This window comes from Tarenaya hassleriana, unplaced genomic scaffold, assembly GCF_000463585.1.
Source record: "Tarenaya hassleriana unplaced genomic scaffold, ASM46358v1 Cleome83, whole genome shotgun sequence".
Lineage (NCBI taxonomy): Eukaryota > Viridiplantae > Streptophyta > Magnoliopsida > Brassicales > Cleomaceae > Tarenaya > Tarenaya hassleriana.
The window spans coordinates 431,848-441,318 of record NW_010970743.1 but is presented as its reverse complement, the minus strand read 5'-3'; the positions used below and the strand labels follow the sequence as shown (position 1 = coordinate 441,318).

The 9,471-nt window shown below is 33.1% G+C and overlaps 1 long non-coding RNA gene and 1 pseudogene across 1 annotated transcript; both read left to right on the top strand.

Annotated features, from left to right (window-relative positions):
* Positions 1 to 2,042: 2,042 nt before the first annotated feature.
* LOC104803352 lies at positions 2,043 to 4,774 on the top strand (annotated as a pseudogene).
* A 2,240-nt stretch (positions 4,775 to 7,014) lies between these two features.
* LOC104803334 lies at positions 7,015 to 8,025 on the top strand. The gene is made up of 3 exons (XR_770196.1): positions 7,015 to 7,103; positions 7,677 to 7,717; positions 7,795 to 8,025. It is a non-coding gene; the product is annotated as an uncharacterized LOC104803334 (long non-coding RNA).
* The last annotated feature ends 1,446 nt before the right edge of the window (positions 8,026 to 9,471 follow it).

Here is a 9,471-nt window from a genome sequence, read left to right as displayed (position 1 = left end):
AAATCCATTACGACTTTCGAAATTCAATAAAAATATCCAGGAAATCATTAAATTTGACGAGTTTTCTTCGAAAAGTGATGGATATAGATTAATTAAGTAGAAAACATGAGTTTAAAATCACATTACAAAACTTTTTTACAAATTCTACAAGTTTAGATCAAAACATCACATAATGTTTCTTAAACACATAAGAACACTTTCAATCATCCTTTGTAAAAAAATTTAAACTTTTATTTTGTTAATTTCATGGAATTGAATCAGTTTATAATATTTATTTTGAAGGATTTCGTCATTAATTGACAAAAAGTTCGACAAAATTCATAAGTTTTAAACAATTACGACCAATGAAAATCGTAAATAAATTGCAATATAGTCGTGATCACCGTCTTTTTTTGCAGATAGTTTTCTTGCATTGAGTCCATCTGTCACGTGTATAAGTTTGACCTTTCTTTTCTAATAATTTACCTATTTAAATTCAAAATTTTGTATATATTTTTTTTTGAATTTTGACTTTTAAAAACAATCTTTTTTGTCACTTTTTAATTATCACTTTTTTGTTACCATTTACGATTTATTAGAATTTATTTTTTCACTAATTATGTTCTTAGAATATAACTGTTCTATTGCGATTAACTTTTTCATGAATCACGATTTATGTTTTTCATGAATTATGACTTTATAGAAATGATTTTTTTATGTGTTACTTGAAAAAAAATACAAAATACAAAATACAAAATAACATAATCAAATTTTAAAATTTACAAATAACAAAAAAAATATATAGAGTTCAAATGTTTACAAATAGAAAATATCACAATATGGTTCAACTTTTACGAATAAAAACCGAGTTCAATTTTTTTTTCACAATCTTATCTTTTCTTTCTCGGGCTCTCATTCTTGTTCTTCTTTCTCAGACACTCCTTACTTTTCTTTCTCTAAATATTTTGATCACGCTTTCGCCGAAACCTTATTCATATCGTCGAATTCATAATAGAGTTTAGCTCTGAGTATATCAATAATCTGTAACAAAACAAAATTCATCAGATATATAATAGAATTCGTAACTCATTTCACTATAATGACTTATTTGCTACTTCATATTAGACACTTTGTAAATTCTAACTTACAATCTGACATCAATCCACATTAGATATTGAACGAAAACTGAAATGAAACCTTCGCTTCACTAGAACCTCTCTCACTTGACGAGGCAACCTCTATTTTCTTTGTTTCTCTCTCGATTTCGTTGTTTTTCATCGATTTGCTTCAAAATTCCCGTTCGATTGCTTGTTTACGCACTTCCTCTCCCGTCTCTTTTTTTAATTTTGTATAATCGTAAAATTTTAGATTTTTCTACTCCTTTTTATTTCTCTGTAAAAAAGATTACTCACACGTGTATATACTCTTTTCACATGCTTTCTTCATTAAGGGGTATTTGGTCTTTATATAGTTTTTTTAAGGGTAAAAAAGACATTTGATAATTGTTTCTGTTTTTTGGGTGTATCAGTGAAATAGATGCGACGGAGGTGTTGTATTTGAGTGAATTGGCCCCCTGATTCTTCTATAGAGTTCCAATGTCGTTTTCTCTCCTTTAACTGTTCTAATCGTGGGTTCATATGTGATCGGGATCTAAGTTGTTGGATCCATTCTTATATATATATATATACATGCACACAAGTGTATATATTTTGTATTTCTACAAGCGTTTCCTCGGAATATCTAAGTAATTTCCATTCTAAGAATCTGTGTTCAATTTTCATTTGTTTCTCGGGAAAATTTTCGTGAAAGTGGCTCGGTAGCCTTCTCTGCAGGCAACTCTCAATCGCAAAGCCCAAACTTTCGGTTCATGGATTGAACTGAGCAGAAAGGGCACACCATAAAGCAGACGAAAGCAAAACAACGAGAAAGAAATGGAGTCCCTAATGGATGAAGAAGAATACGGAGAAGAAGACTTTCGATTTTTTGATGCGCACAAAGAAATTGAATCATGTTCCACTGCAAATTCGATCGACAACAATGATTCGACACCATCGATTCCGGGTAAAGATTCTTCAGTTCCGAGTGTTTTCCGATACGATGTTTGGATCAGGAGACCAGAAAATGATTGAATCGTTTGAGAAAAGTGCGTAATAAGGGGAGATCTCGAGATGCCGAGGATAGTGCTATGGCTTTTGGGAGCGGGATCGAGAGAGTTAAGGTTAAGGAGTACAATAAACGAGTCAAGGAGCTTTCGACTCTTTACAAGGAGCAAGAAATACAAGCCCACGAGGGCCGATTCTCGCGATGAAATTCAGCCCCGACAGGAAATTTCTTGCGAGTGGAGGTGAAGAGGGGGGTTTTGCGGGTTTGGAGCATTGTTGAAGATGATAGATTCGATGAACATGATGACATTCTTAAGATTGATCCCTCTTGTGTGTTCTTCGAAGCGAACAATCTTTCTGAGTTGAAACTCATGGTTGCGGAAAAGGAGAAGGTTACTAGTACAATGATGAGTTCGAGGAAGACAATAGACTCGACTTGTGTTATTTTTCCCCCGAAGGTTTTTCGGGTTCTCGAGAGAACTGTTCACGTCTATCTTGGCCATAACGGTGGCATCCTCGATATCTCATGGTCCAAGAACAACGTGAGTTGCTATCTTCGAACAATCGATAAACCCGATTTCCATTTTGCATATCCTTTGAACTATTGTGGAACCCGATTTCCGTTTTGTTTTTCTTTTTTCCTTCGTCCCGCTTTCTCAACTCACAGAAATGAATTATGTCGCCTTCTGCTCATACAAGAATCTATTTTCTATTGAATTCATCCAAGAATTTTAGATTTAGTCCCTTTGTCTGCAATTTGAGAACAGAAACTAGACCGAGTTGATCATTGTGTGATCTTGGTGGCAGCGTCTCTTGTCAGCTTCGGCAGATAAAACTGTTCGGCTACGGCAGATGGGTTACGAAAAATGCCTCGGAGTTTTCTCTCACAGTAACTACGGAATGATGTTCCTTCTATGCCACGTTTTTTTATCGTCATTTTCTTGTAAACGGATCATTAGGTTTCAGATTTTACATTCGGCAGTTACACCCGTCCACTTCAACCCGGTTCACGATGATTACTTCATTAGCGGTTCAATAGATGGGAAAGTTCATATTTGGTCAGTTCCTTAATGCCAAGTCATAGATTGGGCCGACGTTCGAGACATTGTCACCGCTGTCTGTTACCGTCCAGACGGGCAGGTTCGGTTCTCTTATTTCCGAAGCTTTCTTTCACATCGGAATCGCAAAATCTATTGGTCAGTTTATTTTGGGAAAATCCCAAAAAGAACACCCAACTTTCAAATTTTGACAAAAAAAAACACTAAACATTTTATTTTATTAAATAAACATTAAATATTTTAAATTTGACAAAATAAACATTTAATTCTTCTGCGATTGTCAAAATAAACAAAATGATTGACGTGATACAAAAAAATGCAAACACATCAGATTATTTTACTTAGTTTTTTTGACAATCGAAAAAAGTTCATGTATTTTTTTGAATCACTAAAAAAGTTTAGTGTTTTTTTGATAATTGCAGAAACGTTCATGTATTTTTTTGGATTATTTAAAAAAGTCACTGTTTTTTTAAATCCGTTTAAAAAGTTTAATATTTATTTGACAATAAATAAAGTTCGGTGTTTTTTGTCAAAATTGAAAAATTCAGTATTTTTTTTGGGATTTTCCCGTTTACTTTTTGACGTTTGGTGATCTCAGGGAGGGGTTGGAACCCTGCCAAGGATTGCTGCTTCTATAACCTTTCGGGTGCGCACGTAATGTTCGTTTCGACATATCCTTTTCCCGCGATATCTTGCGGTTTGCTCTCGATATTCTTACACCGTATCATGTATGTTTCTGACAGATCATCACTTACAACTCGATGCTGAGATGTGTCTGCATAACCGAAAGAAGTCGTCCAACAAAGGAATTACCAGCTTTCAAGTGTGTGTGTGTTTGTTCTTCCGAATCATCGCCTATGGATTTGATCTGTGGCTCGGGATTGAATATCTTTAACGATACGCGACTAATATCTCCGTCCAGTTTGCTTCAAATGACCCAAGCAAAGTCATGGTAGTGTTTGTGGATTCACAAGTCAGGATCCTCGATGGCGTCAACGTTATCCAGAAGTACAAAGGTTCCTAAATCTTTTAACCTCCTTCTCACCGAGTTATTATCGAACTTCGAGTTATCTTCTTTTCGTACAAGCCCTCGCAATGGCGGGAATCAGATATCCGCGTCTTTCATGGCGGACAAAAAGCACATCATATCAGCCTGCGAGGGCTCTACCGTTTTCATCTGGAACTTCATAGTGCCGGGAAATGGCAATAGCAATGACCCTGAACGCTCTATATAGGTTCGTTCTCGCAGTCAAAACATATGACAATACGAGCATTCAAGAGATTCTCAGCGGACGTTCCGTGGCAATCCCATGGCGTGGCTTCAACACAGAATTCTCGGGGAGATCGGGAATGTCGCCTCTTCTCGTTGGGTCGAGAGTTCGTTCTTGATTCCCCGAAGGAGTAGGCGACTTGGCTGAGGAGAAGCTCGGGAGCTTGTTTTCTCCAGCGAAGGCCATCGGGAGGTCACGGTACAAGTTTATCCAGTCTTCTTGCCAGAGAACATCGGAGTCTTCCCATCTCTGGGGGCTGGTTATCATCACCGGTGGCTGGGGTGGACGGCTCACATTGTTTCACAACTATGGCTTGCCTGCTCCCCGTCTGATCCAACGGCTGCCAAAATACACTACCTCTTAACGACGTCGTTTAAGCACTTCATTATTCCATGCGGGATATCGTTTTATTGGGCCTCGGCTTTTAATCCAATAACATTAAATGGACGGGTTCTAAAGTCTTGTTTGGTTTTGGCTGTTTTATTGGGCCTTATGTTGGGCTTGTAGATCTATCGTAAATAGTGAAATTAATGTTATTGGAATGTAATCGAGGCTCGTTTTTTTTTTAAATTCTGATTGCCATGGAGAAAGTTATGAATTTTGAATTGATCCTAAAATTTTTCCCTAAGGTTTCATTTTATATTGTTCAGGAATAAAAAAAAGCTTTAATGTGTTAAAAAAAGATAATCGCCGAAAAATACTAGTATTTTTTTGGTTCTCGGTTTTATACTTTTCTCTATCTATACTTGTACAATTAATTTATCCCAAAAACTACAGTTAAATAATCTTCGCTTAATAATCTTCGCTTAGAAAAACAAAATTCTACAAAAAATTTTAATTTCTCTCCAAATCATCACCACATCATCGTCACGTAAGAATAAAATTTTAAAATTAATAAATAATAAATAAATTCATAATAATAAATTAATAAATTACTAAAATAAATAATAAAAATACACATATACATATACATATATATACACACATACACATATACATACATAAATATATGTAAGTATACAGATATACATATACATACATATATACATACATATATACATATATATATATATTCATATACATATATACACATATACATACACATAAACACATCCATATATATCAATACATATATATACATATATACATCTACATATACATACATGCATATATACACACAGATACATACATATAAATATATACATATATAAATATATACACACATAAATATATCTATATATTTATTGCTTTTCCTGATTCTATGAGAATTAGAATTCCGAATTACGCCGGAGTTCACTCTCTAAACAATTAGTTTAGGACTTTGTTACGCAATGTTTCAAGTTGGGAACAGCAGTAGCCGCGAAGCGGACATCGGAGACCTGGACGACCTGTTGACTCATGTATATATTTACTATGGTACATTTATGCTTTTGGGAAAACGGTTTTGTATTATATCAGTGATAGACTTTTACAGTTTGTAATAATGCTATCGCTACCACTCGTCTATGTATAATTATAACTGGAATAATGTATCATATATGTATGTATGAATGTTTTTCTTCCGCTAATTGTGAAAAAGAAAAGTTTTAAATTTCCACAGATTTTTGGGAATTGTGTTTTTATTACGGGATACGGGTTACGAGTGTCACATAAAAATGACATAATAATTACTGATCCATAAAAAAAACCTCTTAAAAATTCTCAAACTTGTAATTTGGTGAAAAAATTATTTCTATATTTTATATTTTTTTAGTATGTCTAATTATTCCTAAACTTGAAAAAATGATTTATTAATTTCTAAAGTTGTTTAAAAGTGTCATATTGATCATTAACGTAAGTTGACCAAAGTAATACTATAATAAAATCATACGGGCGTTGTACTATGTATGCAGAACCAGATTACAATACTTGATTAGGATACATTGCTACTTCGAAGAATCTTTGAGATTTGCAGTCTTTTTCTGATTGAATTCGGTAGACGTTTTCTACTTTTCTTAATAGTTAAACATCAATTCTTGGAAATTCTTCGTCGAATTTAACATATGGGTTCTAACGAGCGTACAGTTAGAGATTGCGCATAACCTATTCGACGTAATGCATGTAAGAGTTCGAACGGATTTTGTTAAACCGAATTTATTAAATCTGATTCTGTATATATAGTATAAAATTTTGACCTGTCTTAATATCTGATGTGCTATGTAGGATACTATAATATTATTATTTTGATCAACTTACGTTAAGAATCGATATAATATTTTTAAACAATTTTAAAAATTATTAAGTCACTTTTTTCAAATTTAGAAATAATTAGACACATTAAGAAGTGTATGAATTATTTTCCCATCAAATTGAAAGTTTGAGATTTTTTTTTTTGAGTTTTTCCCTAAAAAAGTCTTATGATATTCTAAAATTAAATAGGAGTTCTTCCGTTATGAACAACTTGAAAAAAAGACAAGATGTATTTAGTTACGAATCTACCAAAACTAATAGTCAAATAAAATCAGTCTAATGAAATAATTAAGTTGCTAATTTTCTAAATGATATAAATTTGCGTATATATATATGTGTAAAGTGACTGAAGGATTTCAAGTTTCAACAAAAAAAAAAAGTGACAAAAAGGTGAAAAGGGTTTAATTTGATCATGAAACTAGTGTTTTTTCTGTGTTTGCTACTCCTTCCATTGTGTTCTTATGGTGAGATTTATGAAAAAACTTCTTCTGTTTTTTTTAATATATTTTTCCATTTTTAATATTTTTTATTTTTTTTTTCAAATTTCACGGTTTCAACAAAATCAGGTCTATAAATAATTTCAAATATTTATAATATTATAATATTTTTATACGTAGATGTGAGCGGTTATATATATATGTACACATATGCAATATGTGCATATAGAAGGACGAAAATAATTAATCTCATATTCAAAAGAAAAACACATAAGTTTTTATTCAAAGATAAATAGATTCAGTTATGTAGATAATCAAATTCGGTGTATATATAAGTTTTTTTTTATAACTGGGTATATTGTACCAAAGTCCAAACTAAGTTTGAAGGCGACATCAAACCATGTGAGTAGAATTTGCACTTTCTAATTTGAGATCCGATTTCGGGATGTAATAAATACTTTACGTCGTTGATTAAACTACCCGAATTTGGTTGTATATACAAATTATGCACACACAAGCGCGCATATATATATATATATATATATATATATATAATATATATATAAACATCATTTGTACATTTATTTTTCATTCGAACAGGTTCCGATGAGGCCAAATATGTTGATCTCTCCAACAGCAAGGTAAATCATTACAATTATATATGTTTCTCAATTGAATATTTTTGGAAATAACTCAAGAAATATTGGGTTAAAATTAGATTGATGATGAAGTGGGCGTAACGGACTACGAGGCACCAGGAGCCAACTGTAAACATGACCCAAGTTGTCGACGTGGACATCATCCGCCATACTCCGGGGCCCACGCTCCTTTCTTTAAGACATGAAAAAAAATATGTCCATTCTCTGTAATTTTTATCGATAAGAATAAATAAAAAGATATGAACAAAACAAATTTTAATTTTATAATTGTTTTTTACTATAACTCTGCATGATGCCGGTTTTGGGTTAGATCCATGTCATTCGGTCCGAACCAATCTAATAAAATCAGAAAATAACTATAGAATTGTTTGGTCGAGAAAAACATTTTTTTTTTGTTTTTTTTGTTTACTTACCTGGATTCACTTTTAACATTAGTTCGGTGTATATAATTCTATAGATTCACTAAGGAATTTTAGACATAATTGTTAAATATGAGCCCCTGTTACAAATTTGATTCTCCAATCCATGACATTGTATTTTCTGATCTATTTGTAAGGTTGTCTTTGTTCTTACTAACCTTTCATTATTTTGGTTTTTTGGGTTACACACCCTTCCATTTATTCTCTCTTGAAGGAATCACAAGCTCTTAATGTACAAGTTCTTTTGTGATTATTAATACAAACCGACCTTTAACAAAAAAAAAAAAAAATATAACACATCCTAGTTCTTATAAACCGCTGCACAAATAAATCGAAGGTTACTTTTAATATTCATCCAATCTCTTTTTATGTTTCCATACCAGAACTGATCTTGGTTCCGAAAAAATAAATGCAAAAAAATTAAAAAATGTCTTCAGCTCAAAACCAACGAACTTTGATCTGAAATCAATCATAAAACATTTTATGCTTACTTGTTTAGGAGTTTGCAATATTTTTTTTTATTATATTTAATATTTTTTTATTTTTTATTTTTCTTTGACTCGTAAGTCGGCTTGCGAACTATGGCGATATGAGGCGAATGATGTCGTAAATCTAGATATATATATGAATCAAGTAATAATTATTCTAAACTCAACAAACACTGCAAGTACACAGATCGTGTATAGCAAACAGAGTCGAACACGGGGATAAAGCAAACAACTTAATCAAATCTCTACTCGGAACTCGATCTAGAGCAAGACGTAACAAAAATGTAAAAAGCAAGAAACGAACAAAGGAATAAACTATCAATGACAAAACACTATAGGTCTCGAGATTGTTTTACATGTAAGTTATAGATGACGTTCATCTATGATACGACCACACACTTCCACAGTATCTCACTCACTTTGGGGACCCAACGATATCTCTTTTGGGACAAGAGATACAAATCCTCATCTTGACTGTCTACTATCCTGCACATGATTTGTGCCCAAAAGTCGCCTTTATAGTCTTTTTGTTACGAAAAACGTTTGACGCAATCAAAGTACGTCACTCCTCATGTCGGATACCATAAACATCTCAGGTCCTGGATCCAATCTGTGATAACTCGGATTTCCAAAAAAAAAGGTCTGGACCGACCAATCGAGGAGTCGACAGACCGTCCAAACCGAGCCAAGACTGAGCCAATCGAGGTGTCGACAGATCTAGTCTAAAAGTCTGAGGAGGCTTGCCAAAACCCTAGGAGTTGTGCCCCTTTTCTTATGTTTCCTTAAAACCCTAATTTTAGTGAATAGGAAAGTTCCCGAAATCCGGATC